Below are 18,452 nucleotides of genomic sequence, written 5' to 3' on the forward strand. Positions count from 1 at the left end.
ATATTACAGCCAAAGTCTGACATTTATCCACTTTCAGTGTCGTCGATTGAAGAATCATAGGTAAAACTATTGCTTATGTCGGCGCTGTTCTTCAGATCTAGATTGGCCTGTATCCAGCCGACAATTGATCAAAGATCTTTCAGACATCACAGTTATTCACTTCATTCGCACAGACATACTGCATTAATATAAATAAATTTTCTTATATTCTCTTCCTTTTTAGGGATAGCAGAGAGGGAATTTTGAGATATCTAGCTTATTCGCTTCGCTGATTGCGCAAGCACGTGTAGAAATTAGTTCGCTTTAACTGTGGAGAGAACTATTACTGGTAGCTCATACATACCAACAGTCTAGTTAAGATTACCGTACTCACGCTTAGCCTACTGTAGTCTAGTTAATCCTAATGCATTCTATCAAGCGCTACTACAATATAAACATCGATGATTTAAAATAATGTAAAACGCCCGTACACACACAGCAACATAGAAAACTTACTCAGAGACAAACGATACCACGAGAAATCTTCCTTAACAACACGGCGGAAAATTTTAATGACCGAAAATGATAACAGCTCCGGTTGAAACCGGATATATGTCAGTCCTAATTTGGTCCTACAGTAATGTAACAAAACATCAGAGCGATGAAGAAAACATAAATGAAAGCTTTTCTTCTGAAGAATTCTTTCATGTTGAAACAATGAAAATCAATAGTGCGATGAAGTCGGTCGTATAAAAGGCTTGTTCAATATTTTTGTTGGTGTTGTTTTGTTGGTTCATCCATGGAGAAAAGAATTAATGTCGTCGTTCTTATTGATTTATATCACCCTTAAAAACAGATCATTATTATATAGTGGAAACTTTCCCAGGATTAATAGGCTTCGGTTTCAAACGGTAGTAAGTGTATACTTGTATCAATGCATATATGTAAGTGTGTACATAAAAATAATTCACCTTATTCTATATACGTATGAATGTATATATATACAAATGTATCTATGTATGTATATACATATGTATATATATATATGTATATATGTGTGTATATATATATATATACACGTATATATATATATATATATATATATATATATATATATATGTATATATATATATATTTATATATATACACACATATATATATATATATATATATATATATATATATATATATATATATATATATATATATGTATATATATATATATCACCGTGATCACCGTGATCACCGTGACCGACCAGGCTATCAGATGTTGCTACATATCGCTGGTCACAATGCGCTTTGCATTGTTTTAGGCTTCAAGTGACGCCACCTCGCTGGCTAAGCGAGCAGGCCAACAGACGAAAGAGTGAGAGAAAGTTGTGGCGAAAGAGTACAGCAGGGATCGCCACCTCCTGCCGGAGCCTCGTGGAGTTTTAGGTGCTTTCGCCCAATAAACACTCACAACGCCCGGTCTGGGAACCGAAACCGCGAGTCCGCTGCCCTAACCACTAGGCCACTGCGCCTCCACATATATGTATATATATGTATATATATGCGTATAGTTGTAGATATGGATGAATGGTATGTAAGCATGTGTGTATGTATGTGAATGTGCATGTATGTGTGTTACAGCTTAGATAGTAATAAATTTGTAAACAGCCAGAACTTCGTGTAGCATAACATTTCTAACATCATTCACAATGTTAAACTTAGCATACAAATGATAAGGCACACAATACCATTCGAAGTGGCTATAATGCTGTGCAGCAGTCAGCGACTAGCATAAGAAATTCTATCTATCGATGTGAGAAAATTAACGCTAATGCAGAATGTGGCTTAGATTCAATTACAGCTGTTGCGATTGGCTATTTCATAACATGTTCGGTGAATAATGAACTTTCGTATTGTTTGTTTTATTGCTGTTATTTCTTTAATTTTGAATTAAGACCGCTTTCATTTTAGCAAATTTTATAAAACAGCCTATATCTAGCCAAAATTATAGTTATAATCTTGTGCATACGCATAACGCAAGATACTGACGTGCTAGAACATTTCTGAGTACGGATACAGAATCGGCATCCTCAATTTTGTGTAAAACACATACTTTTACCCCAGTTGCAAAACCTTTGTTGTCCAGTGTTGGTTGATCTATGCAGGAAGCGTAGTAGTTACTAGAAGATTAGGTATTCCGCAAGGAATGATTAAAAAAGACCAACTTTGGAAAAAGAGATTACAAATTAAAGTGAAGACATTAAGACAAGATCTGAATCGAATATAAGCCTGGAAACTGAACACATTAGGAAACACAAGATGCAGATTTTCTCTTGAGAAAAATACTTAGCCAAAGATTTGGGACTGTCATAAAAGAGTTGAAATAGAGTATCACAGCAGTAGCAGGTAAGCTCTCCAGGTATCAGAAAATAACAGATCAGTATCAACAGAATAGATTGTTTGAGACGAACAAGACGAGATTTTATAACCACATAATAGTGGAGAACGAAGTACTGAAGATGAGAAATGCAATGCAGTAGAAGCAAGAACGTTCTGGAGTCATATTTAAGATAAGCCAGTCTATCATAATGAATATGAAGTATGGTTATAAAAAAGGCAGGGAAGAATTAGTGAGTGAGAAGCAGCCAGATCTATCACTAACTTGTGCATTAGTGTGTAAAGCTTTAGGAAAAATGTCGAATTGGAAGAGCCCGGGGCCAGATTTAGTTCAAGGGTACTGTCCATAGAAATTTAGTAGTTTACATGGGAGGCTTACGGAACATCTCCAGGATTGCTTTAATGGAGAAATAGTACCAGATTGAATGACTTGAAGGAGGACAACACTCCTTATGAAAGATAAAATCAAGGTAGACCAATCACTTGCTTACTATTAGTGTGGAAGCTGTTAACCAGAATGCTTTCAGAATGTATTGACGAGCAATTTGACAACCAAAATTTACTAGAAAGAAAAATCTAACAATAGCATGGATAGATTATAGGAAAACCTATGACATGATCCCACACTCATGGATAAGTGAATTTTGCAACATATTCAGTATAGCAGAAAACATAAGAGAATTAATTATCTTTGGCGTGAAGAAATGTAAAGTAGATCTCTACTCAGATGACACAATCGTAGGGAAAGTTAATGTCATCAATATCCAACGTGGAATTTCCCGAGAGGACTCGTTATCCTCTTTAATATTTGTCTCATGTTTGAGCCCCCTCAGTTTAGTACTGAGGTAGGCAAACGCAGGGTATAATTTCAGAAACAGTAAGGGAAAATTTAACCATTTGATTAACATGGATAATGAAAAAGACAGATTACATAATACAGACTGTAAGCCTGTTCAGCAAAGATATAAGCATGGAATTTGGCATAGATTACTGTGCATATTAGTCATGAGAACGGGACAGGTAATCAACAGCGAAGGCATCTAAATACTAGATGGCCAGACATTAAAATCATTGAAAAAACTTGTGAGTTATAAGTTATTCTATGTCCTTTACCGATGTCTCCTATAATACAGTTTCTGTTTCGCTGCCCCATTTCCAGGGGTATAAATATATATTCAGGAATACGTCCGACAAATTAGCGCTGCGTCTTCACTTTCTAAGGTACAGTAGCTTTTACCATTTTGCAAATACGAAAAACTTCTCTAGTTATTTATGGTGAGAGGCTGTTGTATAGAACGGTTTAACCAACGTCTATATTTTTGTAAGTAGAGATAAAATAGTTTTCTCTTTACTCGCCACGGATTAGCTTCCGCGTAGGACAAATACTGTTCGGTTGCACAGATATTTTCCGTTTACATATTTTGTTGCAAACAGGACAGATGACTCTAACAATTATGTATTATTTCGTATCAGAGGAATGTTTGATTTCAGAGAACTGCTGCATGACGGGACTGGGACATTTTAAATCGTATATGAAGAGTTACTCATATTTTTGATGCTGTGGCTGTTATTGTCTTCACCATCATTTATCAAATTACACCCACTAATTCTTTATTAAATTACACCCACTAATTCTTGTTCAGACTACTCGTGATCTTCTTCCCCCTGTACAGCTAGTGCTCTGTTTTGATTTTGTGTTGTTTTCTTTTTAGCCATTGTAGATATGTAACATAGTTATGCAGTAGCCATTTTGAATTTAAAAGAGTAAAGTGTAAACAAAATTTTTCTTCCATCCTGGAAATCGAAGGCATTCATTCATTGATCAATTCTTCATCGTATTACAAGAACAGCCATGAAAATCTCATTCCACAAGACATGGATAGTTCCTTCTTTGAACAAAGAATCAAGAATACGTTTTCAGTGGAGCATGCGTCACAATAAACATACTGTTATCTAATATGTAGATGTATCTTGAAATTGAGACACGAATTTGCAAATAGTGCCATTCTGCATTCTACAACAAATCATAATGAAGATTCAGGGGAATTGAGGAGACTTGTTGACATCAAACCTCGTGATAACATCCCCGCTAATTAAATTAGTTTTTGAACAACGATGTTAATAATAATATTGATGATACTGATGATGACGATGATGATTAATGATTATGAATGATGATGATAATATTAATATCCTCCTCATCATCATCATGAAGAAAAACAACAACAACTATAATAATAAGAACAACAACAACGTTTAATCAACTTGTTAAACCACACTGGAATACATTTAAACAACATGTTATATTTCGGGTTAGAAAAATGTAGCGAGACAACATTGAAAACAGGAAAATTAATTAAGAATACTAATATCTTTCTTGATAGAGAAACAAAGATCATAGAAATAGAGCGAAAGCAGGCTTAGCAATCAATGAACTAGACGGCGCACAACACACACGAATGAAAGAATAGAATAAAAAGAATATTTAAGCGTTCTAAGAAGGGAAACATTTGATGTGTATCAGAATTTCTCAAACTATGAATTATAATAAAGCAGAATGATGATTATGATGAAGAGGAAGGGGGAAATAGAAGATGATGCTGATTATGATGAGGATGATGATGATGGTGATGATGAGGATCATCGTCGTTTTCGTTGTCGCCGTCGTCGTGTTAATCTTAATAACAACAAGCAGCAGCAACATAAACATCATCATCACCAACAGCAACAACAACAACATCGATGTTGATGATGGTGATGATGATGATGATGATGATGATGATGATCAGAATGCTGAGGATGCTGTCATAAAATGCTGATTAAAATCGGAAAATGTGGTATCTAAAGACGGTTACAATACCAGTGATGTAGGAGCACTTGGAATATTCAAAGAAGTAACTGAAAATTATTTTGAAGAAATGCAAAATATTGTCTTAACTGGTACGTTACACGTATTGAAGGGAGCATCGTCGCTGTGAATTTTCCCCTTTATTTTCTTTGTTTTTTTTTATTTTTAATTTTTCTTCTTTCCTCTTTCTCTCTTTCTTTCTTACTCTTTTTTCTATCACACAATTCTTCATGAGCCCTTTGGCGTCTACCAGTACCCAGGTTGATGAAATAGGGAAAGACATTGTTGTGTGTCAAGGATCCAGCAAAGGGAAATGTTCTATCCAACTTTCGACCAATAACATAACTTCCGCTAATGTTGAAACTAATGTAAGATGCGTTGGCTAGTGAACTGTATAGGTACCTGGAAAACAGTGGGCTACTACCCATTGAATAGTAAGGGTGATAAAAGAGGAGCCGGGGAACGAAGGATCAGCTCTTCATTGATAATCTGAATATCAGGAACTGCAAGAGAGAACACACAAACCTGAGCAAGACATGGACTGACTATCGTAAAGCATACGATATGATGCCACACTCCTGGATAATAAAAAACAATGAAAATATATGGAATAGCAGAAAATAAAAGCATCCTTTTCTGGAATAGCAGGAAATGCTGGAGAATGGAATTGACAGCAGGGAATCAAGTATTAGGGGTGTTGAAAATCAAAAGAGGTTATCTTCCTGGGGACAGTGTTTCTCTACTGATGTTTGTGCTGAGAATGATCCCCTTGAGTGAAATACTACAAAAAACAATGTTGGGGGAAGAAGTAAGAGAGAACTGAATCACTTGCTATTCATCGACGACTAGAAGCTATACAAAACTGAAACAGAACTGAAAAAACTAGTCCAGTCTGTGCGGATTTTCTCCAATGATAAGATGGAGTTTGGACTCTCAAAATGGGCTACGATGGTGATTAAACGAGGGAAGTTTTTCAGAATAGAATGTATATGCCAAGTGGGGAAATGATGAAGGCAATTCAACCGCAATCCGGCTATAAATATCTGGGAATACTTCAGGCAGATGGAATCAAACAATAACATGAAAGAAAATTCATAAGAGAATACCTGCAGCAAGTGAGAAAGAATATAGAAGTATAGGAGATGGACAGGGATTAAAGAAAGCTCCTAACGATGTTTGTAGTCCATCATCTACGTGCGGACACTGATAAGTGTGAAAGACTGCATGCGTATCGAACTCGAGAGCTTAATGAGATACCTAGCCCAAAGTAACAAACCCTTGCTAGTGACAGTTAGGAAAGAGGGAGTATTGAAAACAGATCGAAAAAAAGGAAAAACAAAGGAAGAAGTGCAAAAAGGACATGAAGAAGAATTACGCAAGAAGGGACTTCACAATGGATTCCATGCAACCACAAAAGGTGTTGCTAGAAAAAATAGGTGAGTTTGGCTGATGAAAGAAACACTAAAAAAAGAGAGCACTATACTGGCAGCACAAAACCAAGCTTTGCCCCCGAACTAGAGTGTCAACCTTAGGAATCTCCGCTGTACCGCATCTGCAATAGAGTGGATGGAACCATTGCCCATATCACGAACAAATGTCCTAGACATTTCCGAAACCACTACAAGTTGTGGCGACATGATCAGATAGCAAAAATGCTACATTGGAAACTGTGCGAAAAGTGGGACTAGAAAGAGGCAAGACGTGGTATGAGCACAAACAGCAGAGAGTGGGGGAGTCGGCGACTAGCAAAATCCTCTGGGATTTCCCTGAGGATGCAATGCAAAGTCGACCGCGGTGAAATTTAAACTTGCTGCAAGTGAGGAAATGACTCTAATGACATGCTAGTGATTCTGCCAAATAGCGGTCTTCAATAATCCTTTTTGTTATACGCACAAGGTGAGAAATATTGGAGGAAAGGTTCATCGATTATACTGAACATAGTGTTTGGTGATTAATCTATCGCCTTCGTGAGACTGGACGACGAAGTCGACCCCGGCGTAATGGAAACATTGTGTAGCGTGGTATTATTTGTGTTTCTTCCCGCCATACTAAGTCTGGATTAGAGACCTGTGGTACTCTGGAATCAGTGAGATGAATACCTGTGACGTTCTCCTGTTATTCTTCTTGCTTTCGGCGATTCTGCCACTACATTATTTTCTATTCTTCTTATTCCAGACATAAGCTCTCAACTGTCTTTTGCTACTACACATATAAGAAATATCAGTCTGATTGATATTCACTCTTTAAATTCAGTAAATCTCCCTGTGATCACCAAGGGTCAACAGGACCAAAATCTCTGCAGATATATTAGAGTACATGTTTCAGCTTAACTCTGTACATACCTCTTGCCCGCTTTTGTGTGCAATGGAGAAGATAAGCCAAGGTTCAATACCAGCATGGATACCTATGACCATGATACACTTGATCATGTGATCCATGTGTTGTGGGTAGATGGGATATGCATCATCAATGCTGAAAAAGACGACAAAAACTCCAGCCTTGAGTATCGTCACAAGAGAGACGGTAGATCCCCTAAATATCAAACCTATAACATCTTTTCTTGTAACTTACAATCAGTAAGCACAATAATTAGCAGAAGATATATGAACATTTGGAAAATATACAACCTGTTTCCCTATAAACATAATGACTGTAACAAAGGTTCAAATACTGTGCTATAAATCCATAATGAATCCGAATTGAACAAAACATTTCTACATAATATCAATGATTTCAGCAATATACATCACACATAATTTTTAGGTCATAATGAAATCGAGTTCTGGAGATTAAGACAAAAGTGATAATAATTAAGCTTATACACATCTCGGTTAAGAGAAGAACGTACTAACAGACGGATAGCTTAACATATATTTCTCCCATCTTTCCACAACAAATAAAACATCTTTCAATTTTGATACAGGTGCTACAAGAGAACAATGAAACATGCTTTTTTTGTTGTTGTTGGCGACTACATGTAATAAATTGCAGGTGACAAACAGCTAGAAACAGATAGTAGACAGAACAAGTATTCCCTAATGGTATTGATTCGAAATTAAGTTTAAAAGGGTTTTACAAATATATAGCAATGCATAAGCTTGACAGTGTGCAATCCACATGCATAAGGGAAAACTTCAGGACAGAATAAAATAAACCTTTTAGATATATTTTTAAAAACAAAGCTACAAGCTAAATATTACAATTATAGGTGTCGACATTTAGTTACCTCATTAATATTTTATATGACATTCTCATGAATAAAATAACAAAGCAAGTAGGAGTACGATTGAATGATTCTTGATTGCACTATAGAATGAACGACTTTCAATTAGAAGATAAAAAGCTAAGAAATAAAGCGCAATATATTAAATAACTACGTGGTATGTAGGGGTACGAAGAAATAACTAACCGTTTAGATTTTAGTTCCTCAGATATGACCTCTATACTTACAAGCACGACAAAGTAACAGTTTCTGCATTGCAAGGAAATTTGGAAAGACAAGGAAGAACTTGGTATCGATAAACGCAAGAAAGGGTCTTAGACAATGTCAAAGTAATTATAAACTATAATATATTAATCTACTCACACTTGTTAACTAGAGGCAAACTGACTGGACGGGAAAATAAAAACTTTCTAATGGAAGTTTCAACCCACAATGAAAAGAGAAATTATCGCAATGTAAGTTGATTATATCAACCTCCAATACTTGATTGGAACTTTATTTTATCGCTCCGATGGGATCTGAGCGGAAGAAATGCTAAGTATTTTGTTCGTCTTTCTAACGGTTCGCTACCTTTGTCCACTTTTTAGTAATAATAATCTTTATACTGTAAGGACAAGGCTTGAAATGTGAGGGGAGAGGGCTATTTGATTACATTGGACTCGGTGCTCAACTGGTATTTAATTCAACGACCCCGAAATGAGGAAAATTAAATTCGACATCAGTGGAATTTAAACTCTGTGTGTAAAGACGAATGAAATATCCTTTTCTACTCTAGGCACAAGACCCGAAAATTTTGGGAAAGGAGGGCAGTCGATTAGATTGAACCAATATGATACTAGTACTTTATATATCGACCCCGAAAGGATGAAAGGCAAAGTCAACCTCGGCAGAATTTGAACTCAGAAAGTAAAGACAGACAAATTACCTATTTCTTTAGTCCCACAAGGGACTAAACACAGAGAGGACAAGCAAGGACAAACAAACGGAATAAGTCGATTACATCAGGTACTTAATTTATCGCCCCGAAAGGATGAAAGGCAAAGTCGACCTCGGCGGAATTTGAACTCAGAACGTGACGGCAGTCGAAATACGGCTACGCATTTCGCTCGGCATGCTAACGTTTCTGCCAGCTCGCCGCCTTAAGAGGAACGAAATATCGCTAAGCAGTTTGTCTGTCGTGCTAACGATTCTGATAACTCATTGCTTTAATTCATTAGATAATAATGATTTCAAATTTTGGCACAAAACTTCCACTCTTTAAATATAGTAAATCTCCCTGTGATCACCAAGGGTTAACAGGACCAAAATCCCTGGAGATATATTAGAGTACATGTTTCGGGTTACCTCTGTACATACCTCTTGCCCGATCTTATGTGCAAAGGAGAAGATAAGCCAAGGTTCAAAACCAGCATGGATGTCTATGACCATGATACACATGATCTTGTGATCCGTGTGTTGTGGGTAGATATGATATGCATCATAGGGAAGGAGTAAGTTGGTTATATCGACCTCAGTACTCAACTGTTACTTATTTTATCAATCTCGAAGGGTTGAAAGGCAAAGTTGACCACAGCGGAATTGGAACTCAGCACGTGAAGACGGACAAAATTCTGCTAAGCATTGTGCCAGTCGTACTAACAATTTTGTCAGCTCACCACCTTATATCTCTAAATGATAATGATAGCATCATACAATGGCGCGGCATCTCTTCAATTTTTTCTGGGTATTTCCAATTTTATACTTCTTCCATTGTCGTCAATAAAATGAATACTGTGATTTTGTTTCATGGCTTTAAATAATTGCTATTAAGAAAGTAAAAACAGCAAAAAAAAAATGCAACTACACTTTAATGCCATACGATTGAAGGAACATCAAGCATTAAATCTCGTCTATTTCGGAAGTAGGGTTTTGTATGTAATTGCACAATCTCGAACATTATAAAAGTACATTCTTTCATAGTCATTGACCAGCATAGTGATTGTGTCTCATCGATTCTGCTCTTTTCTTTTTGTCCTGGGTTTAATCGCTTACAGATAATAAACAAAGTTCTCTCAAACTATAATTGATGCGTCAGAATGTTCTAATAACTTCTAATTTTATGCTAATCTTTCGAAAACGGAGAAGAAACAAATAGATAAAAGAACTATAGTTCTCATAACGATGGAACAAATTCTACGCCAATTGAACTAAACTTTCAGTTCAATTTTATACCTATTAATAGAAAGGACACTTTAGCTGAATGCCTTACACATCCGCGGCAAGTATATAACATAATACGGTGTGCAATCATGACATATTATTAAAGAATTAAATAATATCACACACACATACATACAGACACACGGACATACACACACACATATACACACACGCACACACACACTGACGCGCACACACACATTAACACACGCACTTACACTCACACAGACACACCTCCCTAAAATAACACTTAAGAAACTGTATTCACCAAATCTAGGATGATAGTCACGATATAAGTTCTTTTGGATCTTTTCGGTTTGAACGGCAGTTTTCAACATAATTTGTAGGTAACTAAAAAAATTTAAACTTCGTATATTGATAGAATGTGTTTATAAAACATATTTTTCTCTTGGCTTTATTGAGAAAATTCTATAGTTTGTAAGATATTTGTTGTTTTTTCTTCAATTTCTGCAATTTCAACCAATCAGTGACGTCTATTGAGGTAAAAAACATTCTGTGCCGTATGAATATGTCCCTCGTTTAAGAAACAGATTGGATTTATTTACATTTGTGAAGAAAAAAAGATACCCTTCCACCCACCCCTAGCCCTAACCCTAACCCTAAAACAGATTGAAATGCAATAGATCGATACTAGGGTCATAATTATGGGTGACAATTTCATATGACACCGCTAGAAAAAACTGCCGTTCAAACAGAGAAGATCCGTTCTTTTTCCATGATATATTCATGATAGAATAAACATCAACTGTATTACATTCAAGAACTTTGCGAGAAATTCAAGTAAGACTGAATTTTTATCGTATTTCGGTACACCCTTCGTGTTTATGATCTTGGCTTTACAACCTCATGGTTTTCTACTGGATTTCACTAGAAACCACCCTCTTTGAATATTGATATTTATGTTTGCAGTCGTCAAAAATATTTAGGCGTAATTCAGTCGATTAACGATAGCATCAAACATTTCGAATGGGCTATTTTGGTTTGTGACTGGCAAATTAAATGCATATGTCGGTTTAGCATCATCACTTGGCGCATAAACGACTTTCTCCCCTTTCAATTTGTTTCAAAGCATTCAGCACTGTCCTTGAGCTGTGTTTGACTTCATCCGTTCTTCATAGCAAATAATAATAATAATAAATAATAATAATAATAATAATAATAATGATGATGATGATGATGATGATGATGATGATAACAATAACAATAACATAGGAATTCAACAAAATTCTCGACAAAATGTCCCTAGCGCGTTATTCATATTTCGTTTATCACATTTGAATGAATCACTCTTTCCCTCTGCCTGACTATTTGTCTAGCTGTATCTCTCTCTCTCTATATATATATATATATATACATATGTGTGTGTGTATGTGCATGCATGGACACACATACCCACACACACAAATATATCCATATGTTTACGTGTTATATTTTTGTGTATCTCTGTATCCATAGGCATATGTCTTTACATTCCCACGTGTATGTTAGCGTTGTAGGAAGGGCGTTTGTGTCTGTGTGTACAATTTGCAAGCAGTCTACTAATGCAAACAGACAAGATCATCTGTTGTCATATAATCATATTTATCTTCGGCCCACAAGATATGTTTATAGCTTTACAATCAGACAACAACAGCAGCAAAGAAATCATACAAGGTGATGTCAATATCAATATACGTAGCTCTTTATTGGTTCTGTATGAATTTTGGAGAATATTCCAATATTTGAAAAGCAATATATACGCAAATATATTTAGAACGGAAAATATTTAGAATGAACTTTTTTTTCTCTTTTCCTAAAAGTTAAAAAAATATTGAACAGCGAAATTGTATCGACATTACTTTTCTAAAATCAATTCTCAGTTTTTTTTCTTTGCTTCTATATACAATAGCCAATAGAAAATAAATAAAAGAAACTGTGAGTACATACATTTGAAATCGAACTTAAGGATACATAGTTGATTTATCGGTACAATTACCGAAATAACGTAAGTCGTCTGACGATATCTACTTTCACATAAACGCTTTTAACTATTTACATACTAAGTCTGAATTTGGTTAGAATTTTGTGATTTCGTACAAACGTAACCCACATCATTGTTCGTTTATATATGATGGTAAAATCGAAATCGGTGAGCTGGAAAATTCGTTGTGCACGCTGGACAAAATAGCGGCATTTAGGCCGTTTTTTACGTTCCGAGTTCAAATTTCGCCGAAGTCGAATTCACCTTTTGTTGTTCCGGAGTTGAATACTTAGGCCGATGTAAATGACTTACCACCTGACCCGAAATTACTGGCTTTGTGTCTAAAGTTGAAACCTGTATTATGGCGAAGAGATTCTTTTTGTGAAATTTAAAATCTTATGATAACAAGCGTACGGAGTGGAATCAGCATTAGTTCGCTAGGGCTGTTAGAAATAGCAGTTAATACTTCCTTCAGTGACGCCTTTAAAAAAAAAGACACGTTGAATAGTGTTGTGCGACATGTACGAAATTAGAGTTCTATTATATAATACCAAATTGCGCATTAGCATTTATTTTCGTATTTTTATCTATTGGTATTTAGGTATAACTCTGAACTGAGAGTGTGGATACATGATCAAAATCAACCCAGTCGTAACAATCGAATATTGCAGTTGAAGAAAACATGCTGGGGCTTAACAATCATACAAACAGACATACACAGTCGCAGGTGCAAGCACACGCACGTATGTAAAGAAGGATATGAATTACAACAAAAAGAAAAGGACAACAGAAAGACACTTTTTAATTATGTACATGGAAAGTACGATGGGTAAATTTTCACCATTTCATATTTCAATTTCGCACATGTGCATCGTTTATCTCCGATTTTGTTGACTACACAGTATTGTAGGATCAGTCGGGCACCGTCTGTGAGAAGACCAGCACCTAGACGCAGTTCACTCTGTCGGGAATTTGGAAACGACATGCTTGAAGCCCCAATTTCAAAGTGTTTAGTTTTGGTCATCAATCTGAGGGCAGTGCAATATGAGGACATGAACCGGGAATGATAAAAATCAAACATCCAGTCAACATCATGGTGTTTGTAGTGATCAAATGCCTCCATTCATCTTCACACACGGCCTTAGACCCAACACGGAGGCCTAAATCAAGTGCCTAGAGGAGGTAGTGCTGCTCTGAGTCAAGAGGTTGGCTGCTGGGAGACCCTATTTCTAACAACAGGATTGGCAGGTGAAACCAGTCATGGCTCTCACACAATTTCTGCGACCCCATCACTCCGAACATCTGGCCACCTCATTCCCCAGACTGCAACCACTTGATTATAATGTGTAGGGCGCACTTGAGCTAGAGACCAACAAAATTCCGTGTAACACCAAAGATGAACTGAAAACAAGGAATATGGCAGCATTCACCAATTTAAACATGAACACCGTCCAGAAGTGTTGCAGGAGATTACGAAGTCGTCTTGAGGCCGTGTTTGAAGCCAATGGCGATTTTATTGAATAAATTTAATCGTTAGTATGTCAAGTTATTTTTATGTAATTTTGGTAAATATATCTGTTAAAGTGAGATGTCATTGGTATTTTCATTGTTGTGTAATTTAGACGACAGAATATTCACCGCACCCTGTATATGTATATGTATATATATATACGCACCCACATACACACACACAGACACACATATGTGTGTGTGTGTGTGTGTGTGTGTGTGTGCGAGTGTGAGTGTGTGCGTGTATATATGCATATATTTATGTATATATGCAGGGCTCATCAGCCACCAACGAAACCGCAAAAGCAAGATATATGTTAGTCCTACAGCGCACAATATTCCTAAAGGTCAGCAATGGCCTTACTCGGTCACTAGTGGACGGGCATCATATATGCATGTATATGTGTATGTGTGTTTGTGTGTGCATAGGGCGGGAGGGTATATATTTGTCATATAAAGATATATCAAAAGAAGGTGGAATAGACAAGCTTTAATCCAATGCCCTACAATTGTTTCTGTGCAATATATATGTAACTTGTCATTTTATATCAATTTGTGTATGAAATTTATTCAACATTCGACTGGAGAATAACTCAGTATCCTCTAGTGGTGTTCATTTTCAAAGTTTACAAAGAAAAGTATGACTCTGATTCGACGTTTCAATTTGCATGCCTTCATATTTGTACGTATATACGTATGTAAATAAGCCTTTATGTGTATTACGAGTGGCAAGGTGTCCGATTGTGTCTTGTTGGGTGTGTTTGTTTGTGTCTATATTCTATTAGCATTCTACGTATGCTAAAATACCTTGAAAAATACAGTTCTTTCTGCTTATATCGTATGATGTGCTTCGGAACATGTTTAAGTCCTGTAATTGTGAAAAATATGTAACTTCACGATAAGAACCAGACATTAAAGATAGGTACTCTGGTTGGTACACTCCAACACGCCATGAATCGCTTAAGGGTTTTGCCCCAGTTGAAACTAATAAAAGTGTTAAATTTATCCAGGCAAACGCAGTTTGGCTTCAAACAACCCAGGGCAGAAATTCATTATTAATAGGAAGATATATAGTTGTCACAGTTTCGATACACTAAAATTTACAGTATAAATATTGTAAAGAGCCAGAAGTATATAACACGAAGAAAAGAGAGAAGTAATTCTAAAACATCAAGATGATAGGCGTTGGTATTTCATTCGATTATTTTCAATTATATCTGACGTGGCCGTCCAGACGTAACGTCAATCTCAAATAAGAAAAAAATATTTATACTTCACATACCAAAGACTAGACTGTTGATCAAATCACGTTCTCAGACAAGTATGTATACATATAGAGAGAAATAAACAAACTAGCCCACACGCACGCACACAGGTATAAGTAATCCATACATACGTAGGTACATACCCATATACAGCTATATATATATATATATATATGTGTGTGTGTGTGTGTGTGCGTGTGTATGTGTATGTGTAAATATATATATATATGTCTATATATATATAAGCATATATATATATGTGTGTGTGTATATGTGTATATATATATATATATATATGTTTATATATATATACATATTTCTGTGTGTGTTTCTTTCAGTCTGTCTGTGCGTGCGTGTGTGTGTTTATATATGAGGATGGTATACGTGTATATATAAACATTTCTTAAACAGCTGTCATAGTCAATTTCCATGAAACTTAAAGTAAACCTGATATATAATTTCTCTCTCTCTCTCTTGCACTACCTCTCTTACACTCTATCTATTTCACTCACTCTCATTCCCTCTGTCTCTTTTTGTCTGTCGGTCTCTTTCTTTTTCTCTCTCTCTAAATGTATATATGTATGTGTGTGAGTGTCCAAGTACGCATATGATTGTGCATACATATATAAATATATGCTAACGTATATACATATATACGAATATATATATATATGCGTACATACATATATAGGTATTATATATTTGTATCCATATAAACATAGACAGATGTTTATTTATACATATACACAAATAATGTCTAAATTGATGTATATATAGGTAGATATATTGATAGAGAAAGAGACCGCCAGAGACAGCTACTTAGACAAAAATACAGATACACAACTAGATAGACAGACATAGATAAATAAATAGATAGATAGATAGATAGATAGATAGATAGATAGATAGATAGATAGATAGATAGATAGATAGATAGATAGATAGATAGATAGATAGATAGATAGATATATTGATAGATAAATAGACAGATACATAGATACATACATACATACATAGATATTTATAGAAATATATTCCTAGTATAACAAAGAATGTGTTCAATGCGAAGCTAATAATGGTTATTATGCTCTAGGGAATATATTTCAAAATATTACTCACTACTATATTATGATTAAATCTGTATGTGTGTGTGTCATGTGTCCATGCGTGTTTATACATCCTTCCATATATACATACATGCATATATATACATATACATACACATGCACACATACATATATAGACACATATATGTTAGGTATATATGGCTATGTTCATGTGTGATTTTTTTTATTCATAACATATGTGTTTTTTATTCATAAAATTTTTGTTACCATGGTAATTAAAAAATATTTTGTACATCGTTTTCAGTACGGACAATCTATATTTATACGGTCATTTTCCCCCCTTTCATCTATATTATAATTATATTATAATTTCATGAAATATCAATTTGCTTTCGTTTGATTGAGTCTGATACATGTGTAAATCACTTCCGTCTTTCACTGATAACTTTTTATCTCAATATGTTGTGCTTACCCAATGCGTCTCTGTCATCTAAGTTTATCAGTGTTAGTATAATAAAGATATTTTATGCGTGCATTTGTACATGTATGTGTGTGTATACGTGTGTAAGTATATGTGTTTCTATGTGTGTACGAATATATGCTTTAAAAAATATTATAATATAAAAGATAGGCAGACAGATAGACAAACACATGCATAGGTAGATAGAATGAGAGATATTTACATAGCTAGACAGATAGTTAGACAGACAGATAGATAGATAAATAGGTAGATAGATAGATAGATAGATAGATAGATAGATAGATAGATAGATAGATAGATAGATAGATAGATAGATAGATAGATAGATAGATAGATAGATTGATGGATAGATAAATAGATGAACATACAGGCATATACTTGGGAGAGCTAGCGTGCTAACAGCTACAATAGTAGACGTTGTTAGACATTGTTGGACGTGGCAAACTTTCATATATTGCTGTATACGAAGCGCCGTGTGAAGGACATTGCCGCAGTTTAGAGCATCACAATTTGATAATGCTTGGTAGATTTCTCTTTCGTAAATTTTTTTAGAGCAATCTAGCTGAATGCCGCTAATTTAAGTGTTCGGGGGCGGACGGAAGGTATAGTCAGGCAGTTTATATAGGAGTTTACGGCACCAGTCACAGTCGAAATCTTTGCTGACCACAAGTGGCAATTCCGCTTTCATGAAATTTTCCTAAGCTTTCATATATAATTATTGATATCTATTGATATGAAAGACGAATGTTGATCATTAAGAAGAGAAAGGTATATTCACGATGGTAGAGAATATTGTTATTAGAGGTTTCGGTTATGGTATACATTAAAAATGATTACGATAGTAAGAGATTTATCGGAGTCAGAATGTTTATCTTTGGGGGAACAGGACATACTGTTGCATGTTATCAAGATCGGGATTTATCCTGATGTAGAAAGATGCTGGAAATGTTCGTGAATATTGTTGAGAATTTCTGTGTTGCATAGTTTCAGAATAACAGTAGAAAATTGTCTTGATCCGTGATCTTCAAACTTTGGAGGGAACTTTGGACAAAAATCTTCACTGATTGTGAACCTACGCTCGGGCAAAAGTCTAACTGAGTGGGAGGAAGTCGATTTGGAAGACTTCCTAATTGCGTCACGCGGATGATACAAAGCAAATGGAGCATTTTTAGAGCTTATTTTTCAATGAATGCTCGTCAGAGATTAATCATTATTGAGATGTGCAATAAAGGAGGTTTAACAAAACTGGTGTGATTTTCCTCACACTCCCCCACCTTGTTTTTGACAGAAAAAGTGCGAAAAAGATTGACTGATGTTTGTGAGTCTAAGAAGTCGGAGCCCATTGTGATATATGACCTTGCAAATGTGTGTCACTGAGTAAACACCTAGTATTTTGGATTTAAGGCTGGTGTATACCAAATTTTGGCCTGAAATGCTGCGATGCACTTACGAGTACACGTAAGAGACTTGATGATGTGGAAGTTTTGATGAATGTTCAATGTAAAGGTAAGT

This window comes from Octopus sinensis, linkage group LG1 (genome assembly GCF_006345805.1).
Source record: "Octopus sinensis linkage group LG1, ASM634580v1, whole genome shotgun sequence".
NCBI lineage: Eukaryota > Metazoa > Mollusca > Cephalopoda > Octopoda > Octopodidae > Octopus > Octopus sinensis.